We start from the raw sequence: 19,015 nt of genomic DNA, 5'->3' as shown, positions 1-19,015 counted from the left end.
AACAAATACCTATCTAAGCATTTTAAAATGCACTGAGCATTTCTGCTTTGAACACTCAATTGAGTTCCAGATCTCCAGCATGCTTTTGGTGGTTAGACAATTCCTCAATTCCCCTTTACCCTTCTATCAATTTCTTTAAATTTATCCTACCATTATTGATCCCCCTGCAATGAGAAACAATCGTTTTACTCTACTCTATCGAGGCCTCTCATAAAATGCGCCACAATCAATTGAGAATGTTTGTTTTCTCAGAGGGTCATTAGTCTGTGGCATTATCTTCCACAGAAAGTAATGGAGGCTGGGTTACAGAATTTATTCAAGGCTGAGTTACACAGATATTGATGAACAAGGGAGTCAAGAGCGATAAGACAGCAGACATAAAAACTGTAGCTGAAACCACAACCAGATCATTGTGATCTTACTGAATGATGGAGCAGACTTAATGGAGCTAAATGGCCAACTCCTGCTCTTTATACTTTATTAGATTCCCTGTCAGACTTCACTGTTCCAGGGAAATAACCCCAATCTATCCAATCTTTCCTTTTAGATGAAAGTTTCCATTCAAAACAATATTCTCATAAATCTCACCTGTACTGTCTATGAGTGATAACATTCTTCCTGTAATGTCATGACCAGAACTCTAGGTAGCTGTCTGGTGATCTAAATGATGGTCAATGCACTTTAGCAAAAGTGTAGAATATAGGAAAATAATCCTGTATGGCTTCTTTAACACATTATTTGCCTCCCTTCCTTTTCCTCATATAGCAATCAGGGATACATTTCAGAAAGTATTGGGGACTTATATCCAAAACATCAACTCTCCTGCTCCTCAGCTGCTACCTGATTTACTGTGCATTTCCAGTGCCACACATTTCGACTCGGATCTCCAGCCTCTGCAGTCCTCACTTTTTCTGAGAAATTTAGCAGGTCGAGCAATATTTGTACAGAGAGAAACACAGTTAACATTTGTTCAACTCTGAAGAAAAGTCTTTGGACTTGCAATGTTATCTCTGTTTCTCTCTATCCAGATGCTGCCAGACCTATTGAGTTTCTCTAGCATTTTCCGATTTTATTGTGGATCTCCAGCTTCCACAGCATTTTGCTTTTACTTTATTTATAAAATTCCATCCTCATATCCTGATTTATCCAGTTTCAAAGATGCTAATCCCTACAATGTGGAAGCAAGTCATTCGGCCCATCAGGTCCACGTCTATCCTATCCCTACATTTTCCATGGTTAACCCAGAAAGCCTGCATATCTTTGGTCACTATTGAGCAATTTAGAATGGCTAATCCATCTAACCTGCACATCTCTGTAGGAGAAATTTGGAGCATCCGGAAGAAACCCATACAGACACGAGGAGAACGTATAGAATCCATACACACATTTGTCTGAGGCTGGAATTGAACCTGGGTCCCTGGCACTGTAAGGCAGCAGTGCAAACCACTGAACTACCATACCACCCTACTGTTACTGTGTTTATCCCTTCCAATACTTCACACTGTTCTTTTTTAACTCTAATATCGGTAATGTCCCTTTCATTTTAATTTATTCACTAAGAATCAGGCCTATATCTTTTGCCTTCACATACAGGTTTTGATCTCTTATCAAACCCTACTTTTTCTTTAATTTTAGTCTTCCTTATTGGGTATTCCTGCTCCTATTTCCTTTGTTCCTGTGTATTTATAAAACACCTTTGAATTTTCTTTAATTTTATCTGCTAATATCTTTTCATGTCTCCTTTTACTTTCTCAATTTCATTTCTAATCCACCTCTTGTACTTCTGCAGACTATCTGTTCTCTGTACCTGGAGTAAATTCTCCTTTTTCAGCTTAAACTACCCTGCACGCTTCTGCTCTGTGGGTTGTAACAGATTTGGGAGGCCTGCCATTTTACTTTTGCTTTGTATGAACATTTTTATTACGAACCCTCTCTATCACCTTCCTGAATGTGTGCCATGTGCCACACGTACCATGAACAAAATTACAAAATTATGAGAGACATAGATAGATAGTTGGAATCTTTTTCACATGCTAGAATCGTCAATTACTGGGGACATAGGTTGAAGGTAAAAGGATTAAGTTAAAAGGAGATGTGACAGGCAAGATTTTTACACAGAGGGTGCTAAGTGCCTGGAATATGCTGCCAGAAGAAGTGGTGGAGGTGGATACAGAAGCAATGTTTAAGAGGTATCTTGACAGATAAATGAATAGACAGAGAATGGAGAGATACAGACTGCATAGAGGCAAAAGGTTTTTAATTTAGAAAGACTTCATATGTCGGCACAGTTTTGGTGGGCTGAAGGGTCTGTTCCTGTCATGTATTGTTCTTTGTTCTGTGTTCATTCAATTATAAAGTAACAAATATCTAGAGGCTATTTACACTGTTCGCAAGGTGGACTATTGCAGGACTTCATCAGAATTTTTATCAGGTTCCAACTACATGAGAACTGGTATCAGGTGGTCTCACTCTATTAACATAATAGATATTAATGTCTTAAAGGACAATGCTAATACTTAAAGCCCCTTCCTTCCCTCTCAATTCTGTGATCACTTCAATTCAAATTCCATAATTTGGCCCAGAAATTTGTAGATCCTGAAGAACGGTTTCCAAACATCTGGCAATAGCAGAGGCTGGAAGTGGGGTATGGGGAGGCCTTTTATAATGTAAGGTAAACAATGGAGTCACTTTGGGCGGCTGTTTGTGTGAAGTTTGCACATTCTCCCTGTGTCCGTGTGGGTTTCCACCGGGTGCTCCTGTTTCCTCCCACAATCGAAAGATGTGCTGGTTAGGTGAATTGGCCATGCTAAATTGCCCATAGTGTTCAGGGATGTGTAGATTAGATGCATTAGCCAGGGATAAATATAGAGTAATAGAGTAGGGGGCATGGAACTGGGTGGGTTACTCTTCGGAGGGTCGGTATGGACTTGCTGGGCTGAAAGGCCTGTTTCTACACTACAGGGATTCTATTCGAATGGTTCTTCATCTGGAAATGCTTATGAGTCCCTCAGTATCAAACATTGCTCAGACCATTGAAACTGGAAAGAGAGTTTCTAAATTAATGGCCTTGATTTGATAATATTGCCAAGATCAGCAATTTAATGACAGACCACTGGTGGACTACTGACTCTGCCAAGTGCACGAATAATTACCCAAGATTCTGGGCCAAATTGCCAGGCCCAGCTGTTACTGCCTCCAACCCCTGGGTGCCAACATCCAACACCACTTTGGCAGCTCTTCTAAGAGTGAACATGTATTTTCCTTAATTATTTTAATTGACCTTGTCGTGTGATTTTAAACTATCAGGGAGAGTAGCTGTGGGCAAAATAAAGTTATACTCTATCCCAGGGCTGAATTTTCCTCTTTCAACAAGTTTTAACCCGGGATTTCAAGACATTGATTGAACCTTTTCTGATGGTTAGGGGATGAGGCAATATTAAGCATCTGACAATCATTTTGCTTGTTTTTATAATTGCACTCAACACTTCACTTTATCTGGGCAAGTAGTACCACTCCTTAAGGAACAATCTGGGAAACTAACTTGTGGTGATTGTTATCAGAGGGAAGTTTCACCTTCAAAGGCCTAAAACAATGACAGCTTTTATTCCTGATGAAGGGCTTTTGCCCGAAACGTTGATTTTACTGCTCATTGGATGCTGCCTGCACTGCTGTGCTCTTCCAGCACCACTAATCCTAAAACAGTGATAGGTCCAGTATCAAAGAGTTGTGGAATTAGATTAAAGAAGAGGCTGGATATTTGATTCTACATATCTGTGCTGAGCCTTTGAATTAAAATCATGTAACTAGTCCAACTGCTCTACTTTCCTCAGAATCCTGCATTTTTTTCCCCTTCAGTTGCAGGATCTTAAGCTTGGGGACAATCGTCATGGAATCCGCTGAGGAGAAGCCACTGCTAAAATCACATCTAGAGCCTGTCTATAGTGTACTTCTTCCAGATTTACAGCAAGTGGGCTTTGGGAGTGGAGATAGAGGTTGAGTGATTTAAATCTGTGTTACGCATATCAAAATCATGAAGCTGTTTATTAAATAGCGGCTCTGTGATGTTGCTGTACATAATTATAATGAAGGCAAGTACTTTCTTTGAAATTATTAGACAGCTCAAAAGGAAAGTCAAAAAATAGTAGGTTAGTCAGAGCAGAGACATTTCCAGAACAGCAACTGGATACAATGTCACAAAAAGTTCTTTCCTTGCATCTTCAAGTTTCTGTTCCTGGCAGTTATTGCAGCCAGAAGTTTCTCCTGCAATACAGACTTCCATAATGATATTGGACTACTTAGTGTTGAGAAACGTATCAGCCATGATCAAATGGTGGAGCTGACTCGATGGGCCGAATGGCCTCATTCTGCTCCTTTGTCTTATGGTCTTATCGTGTGCAGTTCTGGTTGCCCCTCTATAGGAAATATGTGGGTACTTTGGAGAGGATGCAGGATGTTGCTTGGATTGGAGTGCATTAGCTATTAGGACAAATTTTGGATTGTTTTCAGCAGAGTGAAATACTTTTACACAGAGGGTGGACGTTAGTAAAACTTAAGAGGCATTTACACAGACACATGAAGAGACAGGGAATAGAGAGATATGGATCATGTACAGGCAGATCGAATTAGTTTGGAATAGCACCACATTTGGCACAGACATGGTGGGCTGATGGGCCTGTTCCTGTGCTGTACTGTTCTAACCTCTATGCTCTATGTCCTAAAGCTCTAAATACCTATTGTGTTACAGCTGCAAAGTGAGATTTAAATAGGCAATATCATGGCAGATTCCTAATAAAGCTTCATATAGATGGAAGACCTTCATATCAGCAAACATTGAGCAATAAAGTCCATGGCAAGCACTGAGAGCCTGAGTCCCAATCTGGCCTAAAGTAACAAAGACAGGGGCGAGCCTGCATTGAGGACAGTTTAACAGGAATTTTGAAAATACAATGCATATATTTATGGGGATCTTATTTGGGAGTTTTTCTTGCTTTCATTGTTATCATTTTATTATTTTGATTTATGCATTTGTTGGCTCTAAAACCAGAACAACAATGACAGATATTGAAATTTAATTTGCTTCTTGCCCGATAATTCTAACAGAAAATGCAAGATTAAACCATTTTGAAATGACTCTGCTGACTAATTTTATGTTTCTAAAATACTCACTGACATTATTAGCAGTACTTTGATGTTAATGAGGCAGCTCTGGTGCAGTTTGTACTTTAGAAAGCTGAAATTTAAATGGACAAAGTTCCAGGAAATTCTGGCAGCTGAGGCAACTAGAAACTATTGCTGTTTGGGGTCACTCATTGTAATATGCATCAAGTGCTAATCTTCACTCCACTTAACCCCATCAGAAAGTCAGTGACAGTGTGTATTACACTGTGTGTCTGCACCACAGTAATTGTTCAAAGGCAAAATGCCCATGCTTTGTCAACCAATTACTATATCTAAAAATAGAGATATTTTTCAAAACTTATAATCGTCTTCTAAAGAAACATGTTTTGCTGGTCACAAGAATTTAATTTCCTCACCCCTGGCCTGTCCAATATGAGAACATTTACGTTTTATTTGTGTAAGGTGTAAATTACTAAGGTTGCCATAGAGAATCCCCAGCCTTAGGAGAGGGTGCAGTGAAAGCCTGAACAGCTGTGCAGTGAGGAGTACATGCTGTGTTTAGAATGGATGGCTACCATTTATGCAAAGAGCTCAGCCAGCAGGAGCCATGTTCCTCCCACCACGGTCAGCAGCTTCTGCTAATACATCTTTATGGCCAACTTCACCACCATCTGTCCATGTCCTTTCACATAGACTGCAGGAAGCATGAACAGAGATCTTTGCGATGAGAATTGGTCTCAGCAAGAAACATTCAAGAATATATTCTGTTTGTCTTGCTTTCTTTTTCTTTTATTCCGCTTTGAGTACTTCAAAGTCTTATGATGTTTAAAGACACTGGTATTTTCAACAAAGTTAATTTCTTGTACCTACTGTTATGATTAATAACTCACAATCAACGTTGTCATCCTATCCCATCAATATTGCTATTTCATCTGGTTTCTGATTTGGCAAATGTTAACATTCAAAAAATTACATTTGAATGCTCGAATTAAACTTTGTAATTTCTGACAGTGCCTTTGGTGGTTAACTGTACCATCCACAAGTATTCACCATTGATAACAGTGATAACAGTGCACTCGCTGCTTGCCTGCAAAAAGCCTCTGTAATCGGTTCAGTTGACATATATTGGCTCCCTGCCCACCAGGTGTCAATCTTGAAATCCTTAATTTTTGCTTCAAATCCCTTCATGGCTTTTTTTTTCTGGAATATCTTTCAGTCTCGCCCAGCTCTCCCAATCTCTGAGACCTCTGAGCTCCTCTAATTCTGGCCTCTGTCGCTGTCCCGATTTTAATCATTCTACCTTTGGCAGCTCAGCTATCAGCTGCCTAATCCCTGAGCACATCAATTCTCCCCCTCAACATCTCCTGTTCTCTCTCCTCCTCAAATATTCTCCCTGTTTGATCAAGCATTTTCCATTTTAAAGATTGTTCGGTACTGCTCCTGTGAAGCATCTTGGAGCATTTGTTTCCGTTAAAGGCTCGGTGAGTGAATGTGGTTGCTGTTAAGCTGGATTCGACATACACAGTGTTAAGTCCCAAAGCTGCATGAAGCATTTTTCTTACACCTGTACTCTACAGGCTGAGATCAGCCTGGTTGTAATGCTGATTTCAAGTGCTAATTAGACATTCAAGGAGAACCTCATTACATGCAATCTCAACCTTTTCATACATTTGAGAGAAGACAGCTCTTTGTAACACCTGAAGGTCCAGATGTTGCTCTATTTCTACATGGAAGGCTTACTAAAGCAAACAATTAGATTGACAGATTGAGTATCCCATCACACAATTCCTGGCTCTCTCTCTCTCTCTCTCTCTCTCTCTCTCTCAAGTTTAAAATAGGTATTTATATAGATAATATATCCTCTGCATCACCCCCAAAATCTTCCCTGATACAAAGAGTGGCTTGTCATATCACATCAGTAAGAACCTATTTATCTTTTAAAGCCTGATCTAGTTTGACTTTGAAATCTAGCGCGGGGGCAGGTGATGCTATATTGAGAGATGGTGATTACAAATTTAATGCTTTTTCATAACTGGGGATAGGAGAGAGATTGATTCTTCTCATTGTGAGAAATTTGTACTGGCCCTTAGCTTTTCAGTCTACCCTATGTCAACAACACAGAATGTATTTGGCAGCACATCTGATATTTCAGTAGCTAGGCTAAAAATTAAAAGCTTTCTGCTCTGATCCCTAGATCAAACCACAGTTGAATTAATTCTGGGGCAGGAAAGGATATACTTCAGGTTGTAAAGGCCCAGGGGACCTACTGTGGAATTATAGTGAACTTGAAATCTCTTGAATAAAAAGCTAGAAATTGGGAAAATCTGAGTTATATTCAGTGGAGCAGAATTTCTGTTTCCCAATCATCCTACAATAGCACACACAATGTGTTATCCTAAAAGGCAAAATTTCATCTGTGTGCTGCACAGGCATGCTCTTATAAATTTAGGAAGCAGTGCATTGATACAACAGAGGTGATTTTGCAAGCATATCCTATCAGTGGGTGAGCTTTTAATAAAAATCAGACATTACAGATAGAAGTTAGTCAAACCCTAGTACTTTGCACCAATGGAAGCATTATTTAATATGTTTCTATCCTCTATTCATTCGCATGGCCCTGCAAGTATTTGCCTAATTCTCACTTGAAAGTAAATGTTGACTGCTTCCATCATCCAATTAAACACTGAGTTGCAATTCACCACAACTGACTATGTAAATGAAAATGGTCATCCCTTCTATTTTCTTTGCTAAAAGTCTGAAGTCTGTGACCTCTTATTACCAACTCTTCTGCTGAAACACCTTCTCCTCACTATATCAATGTTGTCATGATTTTAGACCACTCCTGTTATACCTCCTCTAGTCTTTTCATTCTGAGGAGAACAATGTTGCCTTCTTTAATTTCTCTCCAGATTTATTCGCCCTGCTGCCTTGCCTGTATAAATCCTCTGCACGATCCACCACTACTCCTGAACCTTGACATCTTCAATAATTTGTTTATCCAATACTCTTCAGTTCCCTGTTGTTACACAATTGAATATGGAACTAAATGCCTAATGGTGACTGTGAAACCACTGTCAACTGTTTTGAAAATACACCTGGTTCACTAATTTGCCATCACCTAGTCTGGCCTGCATGTGACTCCAGGCCCACAGCAATATGGTTAACTCTGAAATAGCCGTCCAACACACTCAGATATATCAAACTGCTATAAAGGCTAAACAAAAGAGGGAAATAGATAGACCACCTGGCATTGACCTAGGCAACTGAAGTGATGACAAGGTCAATCCTGCCGACTCTGCAAAGTCCTCCTTAATAACATTTGCGAGCTGGTGTCAAAATTTGCTGAACTGTCTCACAGTCAAGCAACAGCCCAACATAGTTGTACTCAAAGAATTGTACCTAACAGATAATGTCCTAGACTACACCATCACCATCCAGAGGTAGCAACACAGAGGTAGGATACAGTCAGGAGGGAATTGGCTGTGAATCCTCAACATTGACTCAAACCCATGAAACTGCATTGTATCAGATCCAGCTTATTTACTTGATTTTCATCATTTAAGTTCAAGATCATACACAGGTAACTTACTCTAATCCATTCTTTTTCAGGAGGCCAAAGGCAGCATTTGCATTCTTGATATTTAAGCTATCTTCTTCTTTAATGGAAGATGACTGATATTTTTTGCATTTCCAATATTTTCTGTTTTTTTTATTTGAAAACTCTATTTGCATTCCTCAATCTTCTCTTGCTGTCATGACCTGCACACTATACAGCTTCTTAAATTACCTCCTCATTGCCTATTCTTATCAACATTGTTGGTCTGTTGCTCTGTCAATCTTGGTTGGAGTAACAACCACAAAACCTGTAGTTACAACGAACCTTCAACATCATTAAACATCCCAAGGCACTTTTCGGGTGCTGTATAAATCAAAATTTGTTTCTCTTAATTTATAAAATTAAGAAAATTTGTCCATATGGAATACTTTGCTGCAAAATACAAATAATCAGGAAGTGGTTCTTAATCAGAAAGTGGTAATTACAGCTTAGAAAGGGATAGTAACAGTCTAACATTTTACAAAAGTGTGATACTGCAAATTGTGGAAACCCAAGGAAAATGATCAAAACAGCTGGAAAACTCAGCAACTCAGGCAACATCAGTGGAGAGAAACAAAGTTAATGCTTCAGGGTCGATGATCTTTTATCAGCCTTACATGCAGTGCACAGTTACTTACAGTGCAAACAATCATTCCTTCCAAGGGACTATTTTTCTCTTTTGAAAGTGTACACTATTTACAGACTCCAAAGTATTTTCTTTCATAATATTTTGTCAACATATCTTTCTCACAGTGATTCCTCAATCAAACATACTCAGTCACCAGAGGCTTCCTGGGAGTTGCAGAGAGAATGTTAATTTTCCCTCTAGTGGTGAAATATAGATCCTGCAACATTATAATAGAGTGATATTCAAAAACTCCTCCAAATTTAATGACTCTCTGGGGTTACTTCCACTCTTTTACCTTAATTTTCTTGTTATTTCTTCCATGAGTTGTGGGCATCACTGGGAACGCCAACATTTGTGGCCGAATCCCAATTGCCCTTGAACAGAATGGCGTGCGTACTAGACCATTATTGCAGAGGGCAGTTAAGAGTCAACACATCACTATGGGTCTGGAGTCAGATGTAGGCCAGACAAAGCAAGGACAGCAGCTTTCTTTCCTGAAGGATGTTAGAGAACTGGAAGGGTTTTTACAACAATTGACGATAGTTTCATGGTCACCATTTCTGAGACTAGGTTTTAATTCCACTTTTATTTATTAGTTGAACCAAAATTCTACCAGATTATTAGCCATAGCCAGGGCCTATAGATTACCAATTCCACTGGTATTACCACAATGCCACTGTATCCTCCTGAATGGTGCAGCTGCTGGATATGTAGTGCAAACCCCAATTAGAAGCATCAATGAGGTTTCTGAAATATCTTCACAACATTTGTACAGTAACTGCAGCTCCAGGACATTCATGATGTGCTGCAGGAGGGGGTTAGTAATGGCACGTATCAGCCTCAGCCTCCCAGATTAGATTAGATTAGATTAGATTACTTACAGTGTGGAAACAGGCCCTTCAGCCCAACAAGTCCACACTGACCTGCCGAAGCGCAACCCACCCAAACCCATTCCCCTACATTTACCCCTTCACCTGACACTATGGGCAATTTAGCACGGCCAATTCACCTAACCTGCACATTTTTTGGATTGTGGGAGGAAACCCACGCAGACATGGGGAGATTGTTCAAACTCCACACAGAGAGCAGCCTGAGACGGGAATTGAACCTGAGTCTCTGGCACTGTGATGCTAAAGTGCTAACCACTGTGCCACCGTGCCACCCATAGATCGTTTTGATCCAGTAAATTCACCTGCTATCACAACAGGTCCACAGCAGACACCATCTCCCTGTCCTTACACTCACCTCTGGAACATCTGGATAACAAGGATACTAATGTCAGACTCCAAATTATTGACTTTACTGGGGAAGAAGCTGTTCTTGAATCTGACCCTACACTGACTTCAACTGACTTCAACACCATATTTTCACCTCCAGACTCTAAGGCCTAGGACTCCACTGCAATTGGATCCCTAACTCACTGACCACAATCAATAAGGTGCAGCCACAACACCTTCTCCCCAATAATCCTCAATACCGTTGCCCCGCAAGGCTGTGTACTCAGCCCCTACTATCCCCTTTATAAACTCATGATTGTAGTCAAATTCAGCTCTAACTCCATTTATAAATTTGCTGATCACACCACTGTAGTGGGATGGATCTCAAACAATGACTAGACAGAGCACAAAAAAGAGACAGAGAGCTTAGTGGCATGGTGTAAAGACAACAATATCTCCTTCGATGTCATCAAATTGAAGGAGCTGGTCATCAACTTCAGGAAGCAGAGTGGAGAACACGCCCCTGTCTGTATCAAAGGTGCTGAGGTGGAGATGGCCAAGAGCTTCAAGTTCCCAGGAGTAAAGATCACCAATGATCTGCCCTGATCCTTCCACATCAACATCAAAGTCAAGAAAGCACACCCATGCCTCTTTTTCCCCAGAAGGTTAAGGAAATTCGGCATGTCCACAGTGACTCTTACCAATTTGTATCAATGCACCACAGTGAACATTCTATCCAGATGCATCATAGCTCAGTATGGCAACTGCTCTGTCCAAGACTGCAAGAAGTTACAGAGAGCTTTGAATGCAGCCCAGTCCATCAGAAAACCAGCCTTTGTTCCAGTGACTCCATGTACATTTCCCACTATCTCAGGAAAGCAGCTAACATAATCGAAGGGTCTCCCCACACTGGTTATACTGTCTTCCAGCCTCTTGCAACGGGCAGAAGATACAAAAGTTTATAAACACGTGCCAACAAATTCAAGAACAGCTTTTTCCCTACTGTTATTAGAGTTATGAACAGACCTTTCATATATCAGAGTTGATCTTTCTCTGCATCTTCTCTGCAGCAGCAAAGGTATATTTTGCATTCTGTGGTACTATCCTAATGTACTTATGTAAGGTACAATTTGCCAGGTTGGCGTGCAAAACAATACTTTTCACTGTATCTCAGTACATGGACAATAATTAATCAAATCAAATCATTTCAATCCCAATGTTTCCATCTATATTCCCCTTATTTGATGGACTACAATGGTTCCAGAAGGCAGTTTGTCCCCAGCACTTCTTGAAGTACAAATAGGGATGCACAACAAATGCTGCCCTTGTCAACAGTGCCTATGTCCCAAGAAACAATCTTTAAAATAGTCCTGAAACCAGGCCAAAGGACAGAGTTAAATGTTCTGGGTTTGTCCTTTCTCTGTTTAATAGTTGAGTTATCCTGCTTTTAGTAGCTACTTTGGCAAAAAATTCTATGAGATATAGAACAACATTTTGGTCTCAAGATTCAAAAGCAGAGGAAATCAAAGATCAATTTGACAAAGGGACTGGGAAATGTCTATTCCTTCTCCTCCCACCTCTATTAATTTCTATCCATGACCTCCTGTATTTATTGATGATTTGGAGATGCCGGTAATGGACTGGGGTGTACAAAGTTAAAAATCACACAACACCAGGTTATAGTCCAATAGGTTTAATTGGAAGCACACTAGCTTTCGGAGTGACGGTCCTTCATCAGGTGATAGTGGAGGGCTCGATTGTAACACAGAATTTACAGCAACAATTTACAGTGTAATGTAATTGAAATTATACATTGAAAAATTGATTGTCCATTAAGCCTTTCATCTGTTAGCGTACAATGATAGTATCACTTCTTTCATGTGTAAATCACAAAACCTTTTTTTAAAAGTTGCATTCTCGGGTTAGCTGTTAACAATGGTGATAGCTAGACAATATGTTGAAGGTGTTAGCCCTCTGTGTTCTCTGTCTATGACCTAATGTTAGATTGATTCTAATCTAAAAAGTGAGATAACCGAGTTTTACATTAATTCATGCAGTTTTTGAGCTCAGAGTTCTACATGAATGTATGCAGTTTTTGAGCAAAGTGCAATGTAACTCTGCAAGTACAAATTCACCCCACAAAATATATGTGTGTGTGTGTGTGTGTGTGTGTGTGTGTGTAGTGAGTGCAGAGCGTCTTACGTCTGTGAGGGGGTGCTTGTGTGAATGTGGGAGTGTGTGTGTCTATAAGGGTGTGTGTGGGTGTCTGTGTGCGCGTCTGTGTGTACCTGTGTCTGTGTGTGTGTGAGAGTGTGTGTGTGTGTGTAGGAATATGTGTGTGTGTGTGTGTGTGTGTGTGTGTGTGTGTGTGTGTGTGTGTAGTGCAATGGTGGTCACCTGTAATGTGACATGAACCCAAGGTCCCGGTTGAGGCCCTCCCTATGGGTACCGAACTTAGCTATCAGCCTCTGCTCGGCCATTTTCCTCTCTGCCTGTCCCGAAGTCCACCTTGGAGGATGGTCACCGAAGATCTGAGGCTAAATGTCCTGGACCACTGAAGTGTTCCCCAACTGGGCGGGAACCCTCCTGTCTGTTGATTGTTATGCGGTGCCCATTCAACATTGTCATAGCCTTTGCTCGGTTTCCCCAATGTACCATGCCTCCAGGCATCCTTGCCTGCAACGTATAAGAGAGACAATATTAGCTGAGTCATGGACAAGGTGGGAGGTGTTCCCATGTGTAATTGTGGTATCTATGTCCACAATCTGACACGTCTTGCAGCGTCCACCGTGACAGGGTTGTATGGAGTTGCAAGAAGTGTCAGATTGTGGACATAGATACCATTATTACGCGTGGGAACACCTCCCACCTTGTAAATGGCAGGTACTCATGTGACTCAGCCAACGTTGTCTATCTTATACGTTGCAGGCAAGGATGCCCGGAGGCATGGTACATTGGGGAAACCGAGCAAAGGCTGCGACAACGGATGAATGGGTGTTGCACAACAATCAACAGACAGGAGGGCTCCCTCCCAGTTGGGGAACACTTCAGTGGTCCAGGACATTTAGTCTCGGACCTTCGGGTGACCATCCTCCAAGGTGGACTTCGGGACAGGCAGCAGAGGAAAGTGGCCGAGCAGAGGCTGATAACTAAGTTTGGTACCTATAGGGAGGGCCTCAACCGGGACCTTGGGTTCATGTCACATTACAGGTGATCGCCATTGCACTATACACACACAGATATTCCTACACACACACAAACTCACATACACATGGATACAGGTACACACAGAACACACACACATACATTTTCTCACAGTCAGAACCCCCACCCCAGATAGACACACACACACGGACAGACAAAGACCCACATGCACACATATATTTTGTGGGGTGAATTTGTACTTGCAGAGTTACATTGCACTTTGCTCAAAAACTGCATACATTCATGTCGAACTCTGAGCTCATAAAGATTTTTTTAGATTAGATTAGATTTTTAGATTACTTACAGTGTGGAAACAGGCCCTTTGGCCCAACAAGTCCACACCGACCCGCTGAAGCGCAACCCACCCATACCCCTACATTTACCCCTAACCTAACACTACAGGCAATTTAGCAAGGCCAATTCACCTGACCCACACATCTTTGGACTGTGGGAGGAAACCGGAGCACCCGGAGGAAACCCACGCAGACACGGGGAGAACATGCAAACTCCACACAGTCAGTTGCCGGAGGCAGGAATTGAACCTGGGTCTCTGGCGCTGTGAGGCAGCAGTGCTAACCACTGTGCCACGTGCCGCCCACTAAAAACTGCATGAATTAATGTAAAACTCGGTTATCTCACATTTTAGATTAGAATCAATCTAAACATCAGGGCATAGACAGAGAACACAGGGGGCTAATACCTTCAACATATTGTCTAGCTATCACCATTGTTAACAGCTAACCCGAGAATGCAACTTTTAAAAAAAGGTTTTGTGATTTACACATGAAAGAAGTGAAACTATCGCTGTATTCTAACAGATGAAAGGCTCAACAGACAGTCAATTTTTCAATGTATAATTTCAGTTACATCACACTGTAAATTGTTGCTATAAAGTCTGTGTTACGATTGAGCCCTCCACAATCACCTGATGAAGGAGCATCGCTCCGAAAGCTAGTGTGCTTCCACCTGGTGTTGTGTGATTTTTAACTGTGTTTCTTGAAGTTGAGAGAATTAATTAGATGGTCAGTGTGGGACACAAGCGATCTCTAAACAGGTAGCACAGAAATCAAAATAAATCAGGAAATAATGATCAAGGAGCCCAGTCTGAGAATTAGTGTTCTCAACCAGTCCTTCAATTCATAACATACACAGTTTTCAGCCATTATTTGTGACAACAAGCTTAACTTATAACAGCCAGCTATTCCAGTGATAATGGAATACTGAAAGAATGAAGAATAGCCTAGAGTAGAGAAAGTAAGATAAGACATTCAGTTCTGATTCAGGGAGGATGCAGGGAGGAAGACTAATTCAGCAGCACAGATTTATTTCGGATGTCTGTTTGTCATGGACGAGTTGAACCGAAGTGTCTGTTCCCGTGCTGTATATCCTTATGACACATTCAGAATTAAAGAGGAACATTAAAGGTGTGTGCTATTCACATTCATATTATTTTGAGTGAATTGAGGAAAGTTGTGACAGCGAGAGAGAAAGAGATTAGAGCAAGATTATTGTCGGATGACAACATGTTTCTTGTGTCCTGCCCAGAGGTCTCTCAGCGAAGTATGTTGTTCCACTTGCCCCACAATTCGTTTCCTTTCCAGAGGTATCTGAAGGTTCCCAGTTCTATCTATCCAATTAGATGGATAGTGACCACAAACCAGCAGGCTAGATGCTTCAGTGCCTTCTCCTCTTATGACAGTACAACATTGACTTGTGAATCCCAGGGTACTCAGATTTGAAAGCTGTCCATCCACCAGCGGGAAATTTGCTGCAGGAAGCTGCTTTTGGCAACTCTTGAAAATTTCTGAAGTAACAATTGGGACTGAATCATTCCCAGATCTATTGTTGCTTTTACAAGGTACTGAATCTGACTCTTTGTTTCCAGACAGACAAGTAAAATCATTCTCTAGGTTCTCTGTTTAGGGAATAAGGCCCATCACCACAGTTACCAAATTCTCCGTGCAGAAAGCTCCTCAGCAATTGCAGTGAATTTTCAGCAACATATTTAAAGGGCCATGACGAGGAGGTGCTGGTGTTAGACTGGGATGGACAGCGTCATAAGTCACATGACACCAGGTTGTAGTCCATCAGATATATTTAAAATAACAAGCTTTCAGAGCGCTGCTCCATCGTCACCTGACTTCTGTGTGGCTTCTGTATTTAAAGGGAGTGGTTATCGGCAGCCTTTTAGAACATAGAACATAGAACAATACAGCGCAGAACAGGCCCTTCAGCCCTCAATGCTGCGCTGACCTGTGAACTAGTGTCAGCTCGTCCCCCTTCACTATCCCATCATCATCCATGTGCTTATCCAAGGATTGTTTAAATCTCCCTAATGTGGCTGAGTTAACTACATTGGCAGGCAGGGCATTCCATGCTCTTACCACTCTTTGAGTAAAGAACCTGCCTCTGACATCTGTCTTAAATCTATCACCCCTCAATATGTAGATATGGTCCCTCATACAAGCTGATGTCATCATCCTAGGAAAAAGACTTTCACTGTCTACCCTATCTAATCCCCTGATCATCCTGTATGTCTCTATCAAATCCCCCCTCAGCCTTCTTCTTTCCAATGAGAACAGACCCAAGTCTCTCAGTCTTTCCTCATAAGACCTTCCCTCCAGACCAGGCAACATCCTGGTAAATCTCCTCTGCACCTTTTCCAATGCTTCCACATCCTTCCCGAAATATGGCGACCGGAACTGTAAACAATATTCCAAATGCAGCCGCACTAGCGTTTTGATTAGTTGCATCATGATATTGCAGCTCCGGAACTCATTCCATTTACCAATAAAACCTAACACACCGTATGCCTTCTTAACAGCACTATCAACCCGGGTGGCAACTTTCAGGGATTTATGTACATGGACTCCAAGATCCCTCTGCACATCCACACTACCAAGAATCTTTCCATTGACTCAGTATTCTGCCTTCCTGTTATTCTTCTCAAAGTGCATCACCTCACATTTAGCTGCATTGAACTGCATTTGCCACCTCTCAGCAAAATTCTGCAGTTTATCCAAGTCCCCATGCAACCTGTAACATTCTTCCACACTGGCCACTACTCCACCGACTTTAGTGTCATTTTGAAGGAACAATATCACAGTCTGAAACTTCTTAAAAGATTAGTTCCTCCAGCTCCAGCATTAAGGAAGAAAGAGGGAAGACTTGCATTTATATAGCACTTCTGACAACCACAAACTTTGTCAAATCCCTTTCAGTTAGTAAAGCACTTTTAATGTCTGCCCACTGTTGTAATGCTGGAAACACAGCAGCCAATCGGAGCAAATCAAATTCCCAGAAACAATAACACAATAACAACCAGGTAATCTGATTCTGTGATGTTGGTTGAGGGATAAATATTGGTCAGGACATGAGATTGTTACATCCATCTACCAGGTAGATGGTGCTTCGGTTTAAAGGTGAAAGAAGATACCTTCAAACATGTGCAATACACCTTTCATATCCTGTCAGCCTTGGCTTTTGGGCTCAAGCCCCAGTGTCAGGGCTCGTCATGGCAGCAGCATTCCTACCTCTGAACCACAACAGGGACAAAAATCATTAGCAGTAGTGCTGCTCCTGGCCTGGGTGTCCAGGCACACCCTGAACCTCTGACCTGAGGACACCAGCCCTATCCCACTCCTTCAACAAAGGCATGGCAAGCCCCTGTAGAGACCAGTTACTGGGTCCCACACTGAACTAATTACACAATCAAATCTCAATGCAGGGACTTTTAGCGTATCATAGAAGGCCATTTAGCCTATTGATTCTACACAGACTCTCTGAAGAGCATCATACCTAGACCCACACACCTCCACCCGCAGCCCCCCCCCCCCCCTCCCCCACCTTCCCTATTCATGTAATTTTGCATTTGCTATGGCCAATCCACCTGACCTGCACATCTTTGGATTGTGAGAGGAAACCAGAGCATCCAGAGGAAACTCACGCAGATACGGGGAGAATGTGCAAACTCCACACCGCCCAGGTCTTTGGTACAGTGAGGCAGCAGTGCTAACCACTGAGCCACCATGCCTTGTAGGCTGAGCACTTCAATTGTAGCACCAAGAGAGTACTGCAATATTTTGTAGCACCAAGGCAGTATTGCGCCTTCTTTTGGATAAAAAATTAAACTGAGAAATTATATTACAATCTCAATTCAAATTTCTTCTTATAACTGTTCATTCGACTACAGCCTACCTCAATCCTACCCACTGATACTGAAAACCCCGACCCAACATCCCTGTCAAATCTAGGCTCCCATTTTCCAATTAAAGATCTGAGGGTCTCAACCCATAATGTGACCAAACTGCCCAAGACTTTATCAATATACTGAGCAATCTGTGTGAAGTGCCACTGCTAACTGAATTCAATAAATAAAGAATTCAAGTAGAACATTTTTCATAAATTAGACACTTTGTGAAAACAACTTGTGTAATATTGTGGTTTGAATTAATGCATCGTATTATTGGTAAAGAGTTACTAACTGTGAAGTTATATTAATATATCTAAGCATTTAAGATGCCACATCAATCATTAGAGGTGGCATGGTAGCTCAGTGACGAGCACTGCTGCCTCACAGCACCAGCGACCTAGGTTCGATTTCAGTCTCGGTGACTGTCTGTGTGGAGTTTGCACATTCTCCACGTGTTTGTGTGGGTTTCCTCTGGTTTCCTCACAGTCCAAAGATATGCAGGTTAGGTGAATTGGCCATGCTAAATTGCCCGTAGCGTCCAGGGATGTGTTAGTTAGGGGTAAATGTAGGGGAATGGTTTGGGTGGGATACTTTTCAGAGGGCCAGAGTGGATTTGTTGGGTTGAAGAGCCTGTTTCCACGCTGTTGGGATTCTATGATCTGGACAGTCCCTGGGTTGTGAATGAGTTCTGTTCTTAAGCCTGTTCACAAGTTGATTTGTAAACAAGTCAGAACGCAATGGAGGACAATATAAAAGAGGCGCTCGCTAGTACAAGAAACATTCAGATCTTTAAAATTACACCCTGTTTGGGATCACATTCATAAGTATTAGCATTCATAAGTTGGATGTTCATAAATCAAGGACCTGTTGGACTGCAGTCATTATCCAGGTAATGGGCAATAAAGAGTCTTAATCTGCAGCATGCAGCTTGATCTGAGAAATACATTCAAAGAAACTTACAACATTGTCTAAAAGAGCGATTACTTTGAACTTGTTACAAGATACAACAGAATGTAACAGCATTAATGATTCTTTCTTCCAAAACTATCACTTTGTCATTA

The 19,015-nt window shown here is 41.4% G+C and overlaps 1 protein-coding gene across 1 annotated transcript in view; it reads right to left on the bottom strand.

Moving 5' to 3' along the window:
- dcc (DCC netrin 1 receptor) overlaps positions 1 to 19,015 on the bottom strand; it is a 990,886-nt gene that overhangs the window by 456,924 nt on the left and 514,947 nt on the right. The window lies entirely within an intron of this gene.

This window comes from Hemiscyllium ocellatum, chromosome 1 (assembly GCF_020745735.1).
Source record: "Hemiscyllium ocellatum isolate sHemOce1 chromosome 1, sHemOce1.pat.X.cur, whole genome shotgun sequence".
Lineage (NCBI taxonomy): Eukaryota > Metazoa > Chordata > Chondrichthyes > Orectolobiformes > Hemiscylliidae > Hemiscyllium > Hemiscyllium ocellatum.
This window is presented reverse-complemented; position numbering and strand designations above follow the sequence as displayed.